Source organism: Bombus pyrosoma, linkage group LG3 (assembly GCF_014825855.1).
Source record: "Bombus pyrosoma isolate SC7728 linkage group LG3, ASM1482585v1, whole genome shotgun sequence".
In the NCBI taxonomy this organism is placed as follows: domain Eukaryota; kingdom Metazoa; phylum Arthropoda; class Insecta; order Hymenoptera; family Apidae; genus Bombus; species Bombus pyrosoma.
The window spans coordinates 8,577,228-8,595,232 of NC_057772.1; the positions used below are offsets into that span (position 1 = coordinate 8,577,228).

General features: G+C 30.9%; 1 protein-coding gene and 2 non-coding genes across 4 annotated transcripts in view; 1 reads left to right on the forward strand and 2 right to left on the reverse strand.

The window, feature by feature from the left end:
• LOC122566105 (cholesterol transporter ABCA5-like) overlaps nt 1-13,397 on the reverse strand; it is a 34,924-nt gene extending 21,527 nt beyond the window's left edge. For both annotated transcript variants that reach the window (XM_043722851.1, XM_043722850.1), the window contains exons 1-2: nt 13,118-13,397; nt 1,479-1,647 (exon numbers count right to left, since the gene is read on the reverse strand). The gene's annotated coding sequence lies outside the window, so the exon portion shown is untranslated. The remainder of the gene's footprint in view (nt 1-1,478; nt 1,648-13,117) is intronic.
• Nucleotides 13,398-17,093: 3,696 nt separating this feature from the next.
• Nucleotides 17,094-17,188, forward strand: Trnay-gua. Its single transcript has 2 exons — nt 17,094-17,130; nt 17,153-17,188. It is a non-coding gene; the product is annotated as a tRNA-Tyr (tRNA).
• Nucleotides 17,189-17,436: 248 nt separating this feature from the next.
• Nucleotides 17,437-17,509, reverse strand: Trnar-ucg. The gene has a single exon. It is a non-coding gene; the product is annotated as a tRNA-Arg (tRNA).
• Nucleotides 17,510-18,005: the final 496 nt, after the last annotated feature.

Consider the following 18,005-nt stretch of genomic DNA (forward strand, 5'->3'; position numbering starts at 1 on the left):
CATTGTAAAGTAATGTGCATCCGTTCACGAAACAACAGCGAACCGTTTTCGTCGCTACGCGTTTTCGTCATGATGACTGGCGTTAACATCGTCAATAACGAGGCGTACGTTGCAGCTATAAGTGACATATAGGATATCTAATATCTAATATGAAGTGATATATAGGATGAAAACTTGTTTCTCGTCGCTTGGTATTTTAATATTTTAATAACAAAATGTATCTTAATGTACACTTCGTAGATTGAACACCGTCGTAGACGTATCGTCACGTCTAATAGATTATGCTTAAGCGGAAACTGTTTCACTTTGGAGCAACACGGTGGATGAACGTTGCTTTCAACCTCGCCTCCATCCAGGGATGAAAGTTCCTCCAGAATGGAACAGTGTAGATTCGGTTTTACGCTTCTGTGAAGCGACACTTTATGGACAATGGGCCTATGGTCCATAACTGGGTTCAATCTTCTTACTAATAAATTCCGAATTTTTATAGAAGTTTATACTTTAAAAAGTAGAACTGAAATAGAAGTTCGTTTTATGTATCTATTATGAGACTATAAGGTGTAATATTCCATTTTGAATGTTTTATATACTTTTTTATATTATATGTATGCATTCGATGCATTTTCGTATATTTAAATTTAGCATAATCGCACGAAAATCTGCAGTCGACTACTTGGTATATCCTAAAATAGTTCCTCTTCATCGACATGTTATACGATATAGCTGTTTAGAGTTTAGGCTATGGTTAACGTAGATGCGTGTTCTGCCTAATTAAATATCTGAAAAGTGATATAACTACTCGTATAAGAATGTATATACATCTATATACACATTTGGTGGATGATTCTAACGTGCCAATTCATTAGAAAATGCATCGACTGTATCCATTTTCGAATTAAAAATCAGTCATTTAGAATATGGCTACATTTTGTAAATTCCTGTGCAAATTGAATAAAATATCTTGTACACTGGTCAATAATCTTTACAGACCTCGATTTTCTCGCAGTTTGCGGTTTTCTACATATGTAACAACATCACAAATAAAGTGCAGTTTTCTATGGATTTTTAAACAATATTATTAAAAAAATAGAATCTCGCTGGAAAATTGTTTAATTTACTAAGCATTATAGAAGACGTTGTATACTTTGAATATTTTATATATTTTTTCATATTATGTATGTTCTATGCAATTTTTCACTGTCAAATTTCCTATGAATGCACAAAAATACGCGGTCTAATCACGAGATGAGAAGAAATTGGTGGTAATGGATTGGTTCTTAATTTTTTCCTTAATGTTACAATACATGCAAAATAAGTTTATAAAATATGCGTATAGACTTATCTATGATAAGTATAAACACATTGGACTAGTTTTTCTTTTTTCATTGGACGATGAATCGTCGAATTAGATATTTTGTTTATAAAATCTTCAAGAATGCCAATTATATCTGACGACAAAAGTGAAAGGTAACACTCACGTTTGGCTACGATAAAATCAATCCAATCCTCAGGCGACGAACACAATTCGATGAGAAAGCGAGTCGGGGGCCAAGGGGTCGACGTGTTTCGGGATGGACTCTTAGTCCTTCCGGTTTGCTCCATCCATGTGGGCTACGTTCGATTGGAACCAAGGGGTTTGCCTTTCATCTATCAACAAATAACAACGAAAAGGCTCTTTTACTTACTCGTTATGGCTCGTATCAAAGAATGAAGAAGCTTTGTTCCGTGTCGAAGGACTTAATGGCCGAAGGAAAGTAATTTCGCGAAAGATTGAAGTCGACTTTCGATACATAGGCATCGTGTATTTGCTGTAAGGCGAAGAAGAGATATGATACGACGGAATAAGCTAATAAAGAAAGGAGAATTCCAATTTCTAGTAGAATGTTTTAATTACGGGACATCTTTCGCCAATAGTAAAAATCCCTCATTGACCTTTTACGCGGATGTTTAATATCACAAACAAATAAGCACCGATTTACCGAAGGATGTTACGTCAATTATTCTTTAAATAATGGATGCTACGATAGAGGAAGAGGAAACGCACGTGATGCCAGGCTTATTGAGAAAGCACTGCAGATGGTGTGACACCTGGTGAGATCATCGTCGATCGATCATTCGAATAATATGGATGTAGTGATCGTCCATTTTATGTTTAAATCTTAGCAAGCCTCTTTTATGTCAGACTCTTAATACGATATAATTGTTGAATTCAATGAAGTCATTTGCACACATCATATCTTATATTAGTTTTATGCGCATTTTCATGAAATGAAATTTACAAATTTTGAAACTTCCTGTATTAAAGGTGGAGATAATCAATTCACATATTTAGTTAAAAAATTTCTAACATTTTTTATTTAATCTCACTAGTATTTAATTAATATTTCATTAATATTTTAACATCATCTTTATTATTAATATTTAATCATTATATATTAGTATATTAAAATATGAACAATACAACTGAAAATTGTCAATATAATTTCTTTTATTCTTTAAAATATTGTTAAAATACAATTAGAAACAGGGGGAAAAGAATCCACGGATGTCACGTACACGTCCAACAAAAAGTCAGCACACGAAACACGCCACATTTCCTTCGTCCCTGAAACTTGATTCATTCTGTTGAATTGTGCGGAAACGCGAGACTCTAATTGTCTTGATTCGGTATGTTATATCTTCAGCAAACCGTATTTTGCCAGGAATTCTCTTAAAGTACTTCCTCCGTGAAAATATAGAAGGTACAGAAATAAAAAATCTGATGGAAAAATGAAAAAACAAAGTGAAAGGAGCTTCACAAATTTAACAAATATTAATCTTTATATCCATGTCGACTTTTACATTTCGTGAAAATACGTGAAACTTTCCATTTTATTATTTTTAATAATAACAGCCTGCATTGTTTATGGAAAATAACGAAAGAATTTCATGTAAATTTAGTTGCATAAATTTGTTATTGAAACATTATAAATATTAAAATGTAAAAGTTAAAAAAGCGTAATATATTTCTAGAATTCCAACACTAAAGAAATAATTATTAATATATAGATAATATTTATTAGAAACTTAACTCTACAGTAGAACTTATAGTGAATTGAATTTTTTTTCTTCCTTTTTTAATTTCTATAATAGATTAAAAATAAATTACTTTCCTTAGAATAATATCATATAAGTATTTCTTTCAATTTAATGAAAAAGTATTTTTCTTCCGTTTTTCAATTGCTCTGACTAAAATATTTAATAAGAACTCTTTCTCTAATAACTTCATTTCCTTGAGATTTCATTTTCTTTCCATCACTTCTTCATCGACCTATTCTTACATACTATCATATCGATAGCCAGTCTAATATCATTTCATTCCTTATACTTCGCTGTGAAACTACATACAATTTCTCAACTCATATTTATATCATACTTTCTTCCTATTTTTAGAAATGAGACGCAGTCACAAGGTTAACAAAAATTCATTAAAAAATTATTCTATTACAAGATATCCCTTTTCTGTCGATACTTACAAATGTAGACAAAGTAGAGAAGCAGAAAATCGAAAATCCTGTAACTGCAGCCATCGATATCTTTACCTTATCAGTATTTTCTTTTACGTCTTATTTCTTTCAAATTGAATTCATTATGCATATCGTTATAACAGTATTAAGCAGAGAAATAAAATATAATTAATGAATTAATTTCTTTAGAGGAAAATAAAAAATTATAAAAATGTAGCTACAAAGAAAATAAAAAAGATTTTGCTTGTATTTCGCGATCATAATCATGATCTAAATAATTAGATTGGAAAATAAAACGTTTAAGTTGGTTAGATTAACGCTTAGGTTATAGTTAGAATGATTGAGTGTGGTCATCACGATCTTTCGCCATGAATCGTGGCTTGTTTTAACAACAACGACATCGACACTCATGTAGATATCTCATCTTATTATTCTACTTAAGTTTCGAACTCTAACTTGAGATTCAATCAATACACGAAGGCAACACTTTTCTAAGATTCTTATTCAAATCTAGTTCATGAATACCGATCATTGTTTGTGATCTAAATTTACATAACTCCAATTGTCATTGCATTTCAATTTCACTCTTCAATTCAGAATTACAATATTCACGACATTACGTGTATTATTCATAATGCATAATACAAAAAATATCGCTGTTCTCATATCACTAAATAAATATAACTATACAGATTCTTTAATCCAAAAACCTTTGATTATTTTTAAAAAATTCTCGTAGTATTATTTGACAAAATTTTTATATTACTGTATAATAAAACTTTTTCCAATTTCGGTTATTTGACTCTTATTTTTTTAAAAGCTTTGTTTTATTACTAAAACAAGAAATCAATCAGAGAAGCATGAGAAACTAATATACTTTTTATTATTAAAAAATGCGTCACATTTTTACATTTTTCCTTATTTCACAAAAACAAGTAGAAATATAATATTTTCCAATCTAATTAATTCACTTGATATTTAAAATTTTCCAAAAAGATTGAGATAGGTCAGGTTAGATTTCAACAATATTTAAACATGTTTAAATAAACAGAAATACTCCCATCGTGTAGAAAATTGTTGATCTTAACCTATTCTTCTTGGTAAATTTTGAACATTACGTGAATTAAACCGAAAAGATATTACATTTTTAAAATATGTCTTTATTTCATAAAAAAGACCAGAGTTAAATTGTTAAAATTTGAAAATTAAACAATATAATAACTCATCAAATTCTTCCATTATAAAATCTTCAACTATTTTAAAAAACTTCAATTAATTTCCTTTTGTTGCAAATTTTATAATAAAAATATTACTGTCCGAAAATTCCCATATTTTTCATTCAACAGAACAATGCTATTTCTTTGACGATGGCGAAGTAATCAACAAAGAGTGCGTTTGAAATTCATAAATTCCTCTGCGTGGTGTGGAATACAGGGCAGAATTTGTCAAAATTGCATTCTTATCGGGGAACCTTGGTTGTTCATGGTGGTGACATGTCGCATGATGAAATGAATAATGAAACATGGGACGATCTGATCGAAGAAAACTCGACCGCACACTAGCATTTATATCTGAATTACAACTATTTATATCTACATTTGTTATTTAAGCAATTGAGAATACGTGTACTTACAAGCAGACAAAAAATACGCACACACGCATCAAAGAAAGAAAAGAATCCAATATTCCTATGAATTTGACATAACGCAGAAGATAGTGGCTTTTTCTAAATTCTACAAATTAAAATTGATATACTGTTATCGTACGAATAACGAAGTATTATCTAATTTTATTTTTTTTTCCTAATTTCATTTTTTGAAAATTTTTTCCTTTGTGTTATTTCTCTTTATCTAATTTCTCAATTATCTTTTACCATATAATAGCTAAATATATCTGAACAATTACCTTAGCTTTTAAAAGAAAGTAATCTATTTTAATATCTGAAAATAATAAAAGATACAGCTTCTGATACGTAATTATTAATAAATATCAGACTTGTAATAAAAAAATATATTTATATCTCTTTACAATATTTTACCACAAATATAATAAATATAAAATAAAGACATTTCTCTAGATTTAAAACTATTAATATAAACATCGTTCATGCCAAGTAAATAACTCCACAATTCCACATGCGCAATGTCATATTTTTCAATTTACTTATCCTAACCTATCGCAAACCGAATCCACTTTGTATCAATTTTCATACGACCTTTTTTCTTCAGCTATTTTATTACTGTTTATTCCTGGAAATTCGTTTCATTCTTACTTACGCTATTTACATATATAAAATGAGAAAACTTACCATGTCACGATATCGAATTTGTATGCTCACTTTAAGAAGTGCCCGACGAGATGCCCCTAATCGTGTAACTCCGCGTCGGAGAGCACGACGCAAGACTTTTAACGAAGTGGATTTCTCGCGCGTATCCTACCGGATGTAGACACTTGCCGGCGTATAAATAATAAATACGAAATGCACGGGAGACTCTGGCTAGACGAGCAGGGTCTTCACCCCACGACATCGAGGGTTGTCGAGGTAAGGAACGAGCCAGACCAGACAAACCGACGCCATAACGACGCCTGTCGACCAACGCCGAATACAATATAACTGTAATTGCTCGAATTACGTGGCAGTAGCGTTACGATTGTTAATAATTAAGTGCCCATTAATTACTAGTCTTTCCTTTCTATTACATAAAGCCGATATAAGTAGATACTATAGTTTCGAATTTTACATTGAGGTTATGAATGTGAATTATAGAGGGCATTGACTAATGGAAAATTTATGTTAGAACTTTTAGAATTTCTTTTCTTTTGTAGAATTTTTTTATGATAAAAATATTGTTATTAAATTAAAGAAATTCGTTTAATATATACTTATGTATAAAGTACTTTAATTATAATTAATGTAATGTACATATAATTTGTTAAATTGTTTAAATTTAACAATATTTTATTGCCTTTTAGAATGTTTCAACAGCATCCTTTAAGTTTCTTCTAGCTGTTTCATTTTTGAAAATATACAATTTTTAAAGAATTTTAATGAAGATATATTATATATACGTATACATTAAATATATGTATATTTTGTCTAAAATTGTCTAAAAATTAAAAAATCGTTTAATTTCAGATCGTACAATTTCAAACATTAAATAGTTAAAAGAAGTTTGACATTAATAAAACATTTTCAAAAGAAAAGAAAATGATGAAGTTTAAAAGATCCTATCTTTTCCTTGTCAATATTTCTTTCTCCCACTCGATAAAAAACGAAGAATACTTATCATAAACTCAGAACTGAATTTATAAAAAAAAACAAATAATAATGATCCATAAAATTCTGGACAGACAATATTTACTTCGACAGAGAAAAATATCGAAAAATTCGATCAAGAGTTCTCTATTGCTCATACTATACCTATAGTAACACGAATATTCCATTGTGGATACACATTGCATTTGTATCTGCATACGTTGTATAACACATACGTAAAACGACTGTGCATTATCTTCGAATACGATTGGTATTGATGTGTGCACGTCACAGGACAAGAAATGCTGGCTGTTTACAAGGAAGGATCGTTATCTTTTCTATCGTTTTAAGAATATATAAAGGATGAAAGAAAAAACAAAAAAGAATAATGGATAAAAAGTTTGATTTATTTCCGTTGCGCAAGTACTGTGTAAATTCACATATTATCTCACCTTTGCGAATAAACGTGAGATATAAGCATACATGATACATCGCGTAAATGAGTTTACGAAATAAAAAAGAAAGAAAGAAAATATATCAAGGTTGTAAGAATTTGTAGAAATAAGAAAGATGGATAATACGGTTATTTGTAACTTGTAATTAGACTTAATAGTTATACTAATACTTATTTGTAATTTGTAAGATTATTTGGTTATTTGATAGATAATTAGATTATTTATAAAACAATAAATTAGAAAAGAGCCCGAGGGGACTAAGCCTATGAAAAGCGGATTGCGGTGAATTATATTACAATCGTGTTTTTAGATAATTACTGCGTTAGATCTCTATACTAAAGCTATTAAACCTTATTTTCTTCAGCACCTTTTAATTCATTTGCTTTGTATATAAGTGTTCAAAATAATTGGAAGACCATTTAATTTTATTTAATGCTTAAGGAATTTCATATATATGTTTCTCATATATATATAATATATCTATTATATTATCAGTATTTTAATATTCAATACTTTTAGAAGTTATGCAACGGTAAGTTGAACATGTGGAAATAGTCACATTGCTATTTATGTAATTAATTCACTCACTTCAATACGCCTGAAACAAGATCTTCTAATTATTTTAAACGACATACCTTTGTCGCGGCGGTTATATACAGTGATCCATTAAGTAGGGACCAACTTAACACCAACTACTGCAGTTGATGTCGCAAATTAATAACGGATAAGAGACTTTAAAGGACAAACGTGACGTAAAAAGTTTCACTCACGGAGGTAATTTTTTCCTAGGTCAAATTTTTTTTAATGGCAATATTATGGCTCTTGCAATTGAATAATTCCAGAATATATCCTATGGTGGAAAAAGTTCCATTATAATCCTTTTACATCATCTATATTCCGATCCAAAGCAAGATAACAGCAAATAGTTTTTATGAATCACCCTGTATAACCATTAACGTATTAACTTCTTAAACTGTTATTTTAAAAGCTTTTACCCAATAGAATTGATTTAAATTACGAACGAATGATTATCTTTAAGAAGCTCTTTCCGTTCGCCAAGAAGTAAAACTTTGCAACGAACAATGAATGTATAAAGGAAAAATAACAGCTTTAATAGTGGCGAGACAAGGGAAAACGAACAAATCTGCGCGTACATAAGCGTATAATCTCGAAGCACTACAAAGACCTTAGGAGATTGCTTGTTGCAGTGCACTCGTCATACATGTATTCAGGATTTAATCGTGTATGACGAAAATCGTGCAAACTATAGATAGCTAGATTGAACATCTCGTTACAATCTGTACTGTCCTCGCGGTAGAAACAGAAACTATCAACATTAATTCAATGTGAATTTACAAGGTTATGTTTAAAAAATTACAAATAAGTTGATTCTACTTTACGATATGTTCCTAACCTATTTTATGAAATATATAGCTTCAGATCTCAAATACGAAATATTTAAACATAAATTCATTTTGTATCAAAGCTGATTCTGAAACTTTAATTTATTCATTGAGGTTATGATAAAAATGTAGGTCCTATAATGTATTTTAATTTTGTTCCAGTCATAAATTTTATGAAATGTAAACCTATTTTATAAAACACAAGGTTGATCTTCAACACGAAATATTGAGACTTAATTTAATTTCTTATCGAGGGTTCAAATTTCTAATTTATTTCTAATTTATACTATAATTTGGATTTTACACAATATTTTCAAGAAACTTCAATTGATGGATTTTATAAAGTATCTTATTTTTGTTCTAATCATTATAGATTTTTAACCCATTTCATAAGCATATAGCTTGATATCAGATACGAATCTCTGTAACTTCTGACATTATCATAAAAATTCTGATGTTGTAAGTAAAGTATTTTGTTCCTAGGATAAAGAACTATAATGCCAATATTTTTTTTTAAAAGCATCGAGTATTTGTCTATGAAGAGTCATGTGAGAAATAATTCCAAGATAAAAATATACTTTCTAGTTTTATCTTTAAAGAAAAGAATTCATGAGTAGATTTTCTGAGAAGCTGATCATTATGGATTCACCATCGGGGTAATGTGAAAGCTCTGATCCTATGTCCCATTTCGCTGTTCCCTATAGAGTTCTCCGTTTGTCCAACTTTATTCATTATCCTCCCTTACTTCATGTTCCCGTCGCGTAATTCTTAACCTATTATTGCGACCGTGGTAAAAAATTAAAATACCAGAATAAAAGAAGGATAATTCAACTAGAAGCTAAATCTTCATTATCAATTTCTTGAAAACGTCGACTACAACGATAAGACAGTTCTGTTTCACCGGTTGAGGAGGCTTTATCAGCCGACATCATTTGCATCACAGTTCCCGTATAGGTTCACTAATTCAATCTATCAGTTGTTATCAATTTCGCTCGTTTATCTGCATTAACCGGCAACATTTCCATTCCACGAATATGTGAAAGGAAGAAACGAACAGAAATAGAGATGTTACCGACGTGCATTTTCTTAAAATATTGATACACGAAAATTATACGGGGGAAACATGATAAATCTATATTTGGCTAGCTGAGAATCATAGTTCACTGTTATTTTTCATAAAATTGTGTTTTATGTTTATTATTATAAGAAATACATCACACTTTTTCAAGTCATGAAAACATATAACGAATAGCAGAGAGAGAAGTTATAACTTAATTAAGAAACTAAAGAAATAATACCTGTGAGAATTGAAATATGTTACATATATAGTTGACAGTGTATTAAATTTTAAAATGAAAGGCAATAATAACTTGTCATGCTTCTCTTCTGTAGTCTTCATTTTCTCCAAGAGTCAAAGGACCGAAATTTTATTCCGCGTTGTCAATTATACGCTCGATATTTTCCAGTCCTACTGGTGAGAAAAGAGGCCATAAAGAAGCCGTAAAACATAACTCCGTAAAGGAAGGGGGGTCGATCCGCGAAATGCAAAGAAACATCGCATCGTTTCCATCCGGAAAGTCTAACACCACCAGCTGTGTTCTGTGCGCCATACGATGGGATATTTGCATTGAAAAACTGGTCAAAATTGGATTCTAAAAATTTTGCTTCCTCTGCAATATTTTTGTTCACAAAAAAGGTTAAACAAGAAAAATTGTAACATAATTTTTCAAAAGTTTCCTGAGAATTTATACTTATTTATGTTATTTTCTCACAGTAAATAGAAATAAATAATTTATTTCTTTGAGAAGTTCGACACTAGTCACTAGTCACTACGGATTTTTATGCATTTATGAAAAAATTAATTTATGAATGCATATAATATAAAAATATATATGTAAAATATCCAAATTATTGCACTCGTTATAATATTTGACGAGTGGAACAAATCATTGTATCTTTAAAACTTTAAATTTGCATAAACATCCGTTGTCGGATCACGTATCCAGATAAAGAAATCGAGGAATTTACAAAAAATGGAGTTAATCAGTTTGGTTTTTGAGAATAGAATAGCATCTTTCATAACACGAAAAAAAGGTCGTGCCAATACTGTGTCCCAAATACAAAGGATTAACACGGCCCGTAAAGCTTTACAATCTCTGTATAGTTTCCTTTCTCCTTACATACTCTTATTCACTCCTCCTTACGAAATCCTTTACGTGATCCAAACCAAACAAATGAAACTCTTACTAGTATTTTTCACTTGTCACTTTGTTTGTCATCATATTGTCGTAGGTTTTCTGCGAGCACTTTGTTGCTGCACGATTATCGATTTGGAAAACGTAGAGCGGAAAGCACCGGACATGTCTCGTTATATATACTATGTACATATAAAGATCATAGGAGGAAACATAAATGTTAATTTATGACTAAACAAAAGAATTTTCAAAGGTCCAAAGATATAAGTCTTTTAAAGATAAATGATAAATTGATAAAGTTTTATGATCCAATTCCAAAAGCCAAAGATACAATTATTAAGACAAGCTCTATTTTAACATCTGCGATACTATAATATTATGACTAGCGATATTTTGACAATTTGAAGCGGATGGAAAAACAAATACATAGACAATTTTGATAATATGGGATTGATTAACAACGTACTGAAACTTAAAACTACTTTACTATAAAAAAGATAGGAAATATGACTTATCGTGCTTTTTCCCTTCATATAGTATATATATATATACATAATATATATACATATTCACATAATATATATATAAATTTGGTCATAAAAGTGTTGGAAGACTTATAGGAACCTTCTTTGAATATACTACGTGTGTTATATGACACATTTTGAAATTTCTATATCTATATCTTTTATATGTATATTATGTTTGTCAGATATTTTCATCAGCTACTGTATTAACGTGATGAGCAATGAAGATGCCTATTCATGCTATATACCAACTTTTAACTAAATGTATCTTGCACTCTAGATATCTGCTAACCTCTACATATATCAGTTTCAAATTTGACCAATATAATCATGATAGTCGTGTTTCATTATATGCTCATAATATTTCAAAATGTTTCATATAACATACATACAAATTTTTTGTCGTAAGTGTCCAAATACTTTTGTGAACCAATGTATATTCGTGATCATAGAATTTTCGTGTGTTGCCCGTGATCGTTTCTTCGCTTCCTTGTCCTTTTCACGAGCACGAGAGAGAGCGAAAGAGAGAGAGAAAGAGAGAAAGAAAGAGTGAGAGAGAGGGTATACCAACGTCAAGTCGGGTCTATCGACCGAAGGAGAATCAGAGGGTGGAAGAGGGTCAGAGACGCGGAACCACACTAGAACGAAAATTCCATCCAATTACCGTTTCTATAATACGCACTCGGTGTCGACATACTATATGTCGTATTTGCACACGGTATAACTGGTTACAAGAGACGCGTCACCTTTTATTCAAATGGTCAATGGTATCTAATTCATTTAGGACGCATTTAAAGCAATTATTGCTTTTGCACTGGTACGTAGAGGTCGCTAAACGTCGTACCACATCCTCGTGGTAATAATGCCCTCGATCGAGGATAACATCTTTCGTCCAACTGTTTCCACCTTATCATACATATGTTGCAATTTGATGAAGAAATTGGGGTCAGTTTTCACTTGGAAATCAATGGTTTTCGAAGGTAACGTGAAGGTTCGTCCCTCACGCTAATATGCACAAAGTACAATGGCTGAAATTGATCTACTATGAAGTCTCGTTTTTCGTACGAATTACTCAACTTACTTTCCTTTCGTGTTTCTGATATCTTATTATAATTATCTTGATTATTATATTATATTGATCAAACACGAAGATGGAAAATTTACGATTTAATCATGGCTCCGTTGCTAGTCCAGAGTTTCTTTTTGTGAATCGATGCACGATAACATCGCCTATGCGGTACGCAGTACTACACCGGACGTATGTTTCTCGATGCAACGTTCCGATGGAGAGTTCATGTCCCTCTACTGCGTTACGAGACATGTCGAAACGGACAGTTACCCAAAATACACGCGCGCGTACCAACGAACGAAAGCGGAAATTGTAACTGAACCAAATGAATGATAGGGTGATATAAGAATATAAACTAATAAAATGGAGAAATAGTAAAATATCACCAAAAATAACAAACTACAATTAAGAACATATCTTATACTAAACAAAATATACTAATGTATATAAGGGAAACAATATAAAATATGGTAAATAAAATAAATATAAAGAAAAAAGAATAATAGGGGAGGAGGAAAAACTAGATAGTAGATTCTGCCCCTGTTATCTCTCTTCTCTCTCGTTCAACCATAGCATTCTCACGCTCTCTCTCCCTCTCTTGCAACTCCCGCTTCACTCTTCGTGAAAATCGATTCGCTACCGGCCTGGACAGCAGACCATGTCAAACGTGTACTCAAAAGTATTACCTTTTCCCGCAATGAAACGTTACCTTATCACTGTCTCGTATCAAACTAGCAATCCCCGTACGAAGATCTTCACGGTACGAGTCACAAAAACTCTTCGACCGGCATAACCAGTCTTTGTCTTGCTATCGTTGTATTACTGCTACGAACTTCGCTAAAACACTGAAAGGGCGACCGTTCTGAACGATACGAAGGCAAACGAACGATATCGCGATTTAAACAGCTGCGAGTACGAATAAATGAAAGAAAGTCACGAGCAAACACACCCTAAGTGAACATCCGTCGACCGACGACGCCAGACTGCGCGAGAGCGCCACCTTTACCTTTCTCGCTTGTTCTGCTCCATCCCCACCACTAACCCTTTGTGTCATTCTACGTTCGCTATCTCACTCTTTCTTCGAGTCGTTATAACTTGCTCTATCTCTTCTCCTTACTACCCTTTGCTCTATCATGTTACTTCCGTTTCGTATTTCGATAGTTTCTTTATGCATTATTAATTTTTCTTATTTACTTTATCTTCATATACTATGCTTTTCTTCAGTCTCTTTAACCAACTACAATCTTCAGTTTCTGTTTTTATTACTTTTTATCATATTGTGCGCAATATATGCAGCACCAAGTAGTACAGTTAAGGTAAATGAAATTTGTCTCTTCAAATGACCATTATTATCCCCCCCAGTTTTTTAAATTAATTTCATTGAATGAGCCTCTAGCTCCTCTTTCACAATTTATATTATTACATACACAATTAACATTATTAGAGAAATTTTATGAGTTTTTAACATCGATAAATTCTCTTAGATAATAACAAGCTCGATAACAAAACAGAAGTTGTACATGCAAACTGTACAAATTGCAAATTGTCTCATTATGCTACCAGATGCAAAATTGTAAAATTATAGAAAAGAACTCTATAACCTATAACTTGCTACTTGTCGATTCATTAATACTATTAGTCGATAAATTGTTGTACAAGAGAACCTTGGTGTATTACATATATAAAAGAAACAAATATGTCAGATACCTATATCACACTTAATGAAGAACAAACTTAGGATTTCCTAAACATATATACGCCTCAATAACTAACCTGATAAGTTAACAAAATACATACATAAAACTATATTTTGTCATCATTCTTTCCCTGTTACGTTTCTTTTAACGTGTTTTTCTTATTCTCAGTGTGTAGTGTTTTCGTGGCCACGATCTGTCTTTTTCTGTTCTTATTGCCTTCGTTTGCACTCTGTTCCTAGTCCCACGAATCCTGTCTCGATTCACACATGCGCACAACGCGAAACCGCGGTCGCGAATAAGCCCGCGTCTGCGTTCTTTTAATGTTGTCTGCCTTTCTGTTCCTTTCTCTATTCTTCCACCCCATTCGCTCGAAATCGTTCGTTGAAGTTAGCGTGATCCGAAAGAAATTATCTGTTCGTCCCACCCTTCTATACTTAATAGAAACACGGTGTGTCCGTCTGTCGACGTCAGTCGGTGGATGGCGACATACATTTCCATCCTTCTACCACCCTATCACTATTATTGAGGGGAACGTGATCGCGTGGGGATAAATTATGTATCTCTAAATAAAATGATTGCTCCAACCCCTGACTGTTATCTAAGAGCATAAAAAAACCAAATTAATAAATATAAATAAGAATAAAATTTCTTCCAAAATGAAGTTAATACGTTATACAAACCATGATATTTTAGTATATATTTTTTTATTACGTAATCTAGAATTTAATAGTTAAGCTTAGGATAAATTGTCAAAAAAAAACTGATATGTAATTATGAATAGAAGTTACGTTTATTTCAAAATAGAGTTATTACCTTGTATAGCTTTCAATATTGTAACATATTCTTATTATATTTACTCAATAATTTTTTATACGGTGAAGAGATGGCGCTGGCAATCGTAATCGAAAAGTATATCGGTGTACCGATGGAAATGATTATTTAATGTGACAGAAGTGCGTAACATACGTTCTTACTGTTCTCGTGCCATATGTTACCTCCACAGACATGCAATAGTTATCCACATGTAATTACGTTTATGTAAATTCGAACTTATAATTAGATTCGTAAATTCATGATTAAAGCGATTATATAACGTTATTTATTAACGACTAATACTACAATCGCACTGTATGACGGGGACACTTGTTTCGAGAAACAAATTGTATTTGACAGAGGTTTGAGGGTATTTGTCAATATTCGTAAGTATCTTCGAGCGGTCTTGTATCACTGAACTATACTATAAACGAATTTTCAGCTTCCGCTAGAGCAATATCGAATATTTGCTTCTGAGGAGTACGGTGCCTACTATATTATTGATGTATTCTCCTTATAGTCTTCTTCTATCCAAGAACTTTGTACTTCAGTGGTTAAAGAAGTATGTATAATGTATTTGTAGCTTTTGTAATTAACAATATTATGATATTCCTGCAATTACAAACTTATAAACTGTAACGATTTTATAATATAAAACACGAAAAATTCATAAAAATAAAAATTGTAGGTATGAAATGTTTTTAATGTTAAAAATAAATATTCTATGAAATAAAATATGTTTAACGAATGAAAATGTATATAAATGTTTATAATGACAATTTTTGTTACTTTTAATCTAATAAAAAATTCCAGTTTCCAGAAAGCTAGAAATCACAAAGTGGCCATAAACACGTACCACATTATCCGATGAATAGTTGGAACGAAATTGTAAGAAAGGATTTATCGGAAGTACAATTGACATTTAGGTGCGATCTTGTCAAGATATAATCACTAAATTCCGATTAGAAAAACGGCACTCCCAAAAAGATTTTGCTATTAAAAATCTAATCAACATCTATCGCTTTACTGATTTCTAAATTAGATATTTTTAATTCAATATACCGATGATATTATTTTGTTTAATATTTTTATTCATTATATGCTTATAATTTACTATATTTTTCAATCTATTTTAGTGAAATAACTGAAAATCAATATTCTTTAAAACCCCATAATCAATAAATAACGGTGCGATAATCGAACATTAATTATCGAATGATAATTATCGAACCACTAATGGCTCGTTTTCATGATATGAAAATAATTTCCGTCAGATTATCATGTGTTATCACTTGTTATAACCAGATAATAATTTGCTAATTGGCTACTGGTAATTAAATTAAAATTCCCACTCATCGGTATTTTAGTTACTTGAGAAAGACCTTCTTTTCAGATTGACGGAACATTAAAGGTGCCCGCAGCAAATATAATATTGTTTTAGATAGTAAATCATTATTAACCAGAAAATTTACTTGAATTATAACTTTGGCAAATCCAATTTAAAAAGTAAACAATTATTTCATTATAAGTCATATTCATTAAATTTTCTTTCAATAAATTTTTCCATGAACATTACATAACCTGTAATGCTAACTCGCTTATTTTTGCAATGTAACGAAACGTCCATATTATTTTTACCAAAGCAATATAAAATCTGATATAATATCTAAAAAAATACCTTCGATCTTTGTATTCGTAATAATGTCAGGACATGCGAAAACCATCTCGTATCATCTATGCGTCATATTTATTCCTCTATCTTCCACTACCAAATGAAATGTTTCAGTCACGTTCAGCGTTTACAAACGCGTATTTGTCACCAAAGAACTTAAAATTAGTTTTATAATAACGGAAAAAAAGTTAAATATCACATTATTTTATATTATTTTGTATTAGTCTTTAACAAAGAAGGTATCCCTTGCTTTTTCTACTACATTATACATTGATCCTATACCTGAAAAATAATTTCGTATAGTAAATGTCTTAAATTTTTTATTAATTTTGTGTTTCATAATAAAACTAAATCCTACGTCTTTAATCATGTTTAGTATTTAAATGTGATAAGAACATTAATTATAAAATATATTATATAAATAAATAAAAAAAACTAAATTACTAACATTTATATATTAGTCAACCTCATATACATTCCTGTGGCACAACAAAATCGTAAAACCTTCGATAGCTCAGTTGGTAGAGCGGTGGACTGTAGTTGGCTTCTTAAAAATATGGACATCCATAGGTCGCTGGTTCAAATCCGGCTCGAAGGAAATATTTTTTTATAATTTATATAAAAAAGTTTAATAACAGTTCGATGACACTGAAGTAACATATTTTGATCTAATATTATTAATTAGTAATTAACAAGAATAGTAAATATTCTTCATTGTTTGGTCTTTTTCTCATTCTCTTTTCCAAAAATAATATATGCAGGATGTAGAGAGATCATTATACCAAAAGGAATGTATTATATGTAATACAAAAATAATATTGAGCGGGAAGAAAAATTAATATCTTCCGACCGTGACAGGACTCGAACCTGCAATCTTCGGATCCGAAGTCCGACGCCTTATCCATTAGGCCACACGGTCTCTTGTACGAACATAACCAAACATTATATATCACACGACTTCAAAAAAAATATAATTAATTATTATATACAAAATTTATTGTTTTACAAAATTTGATTATATACCTTCTCTTTTATACACATAATATGAACAAAACTTATACCATACTTCCTTTCTTATGATACGTCCTTGTAATAACTTTATCGTAAAATTCAAATCGAGAAATCTATATTATCAACTTTTATAAAATCCATATTTCTCGGAATAGATATCAACTACAATAGCATCCTCATTGATTAAATATAGTAAAGATAGGATATACCTTAACATTATATCAAGGACGAAGATTATATTATTGACTAAGCCATGAATAGACGTAACAATTAATGAGACTTCATGTCTTATGTTCTGGAATATCGACCACGAAAATATAGCGGTGTCTCTTACGCCCTCTGCGATTTGTTACAGCATTCCTACTTCACCATTTGTTAATCAAACAATCATTATCTATATTACC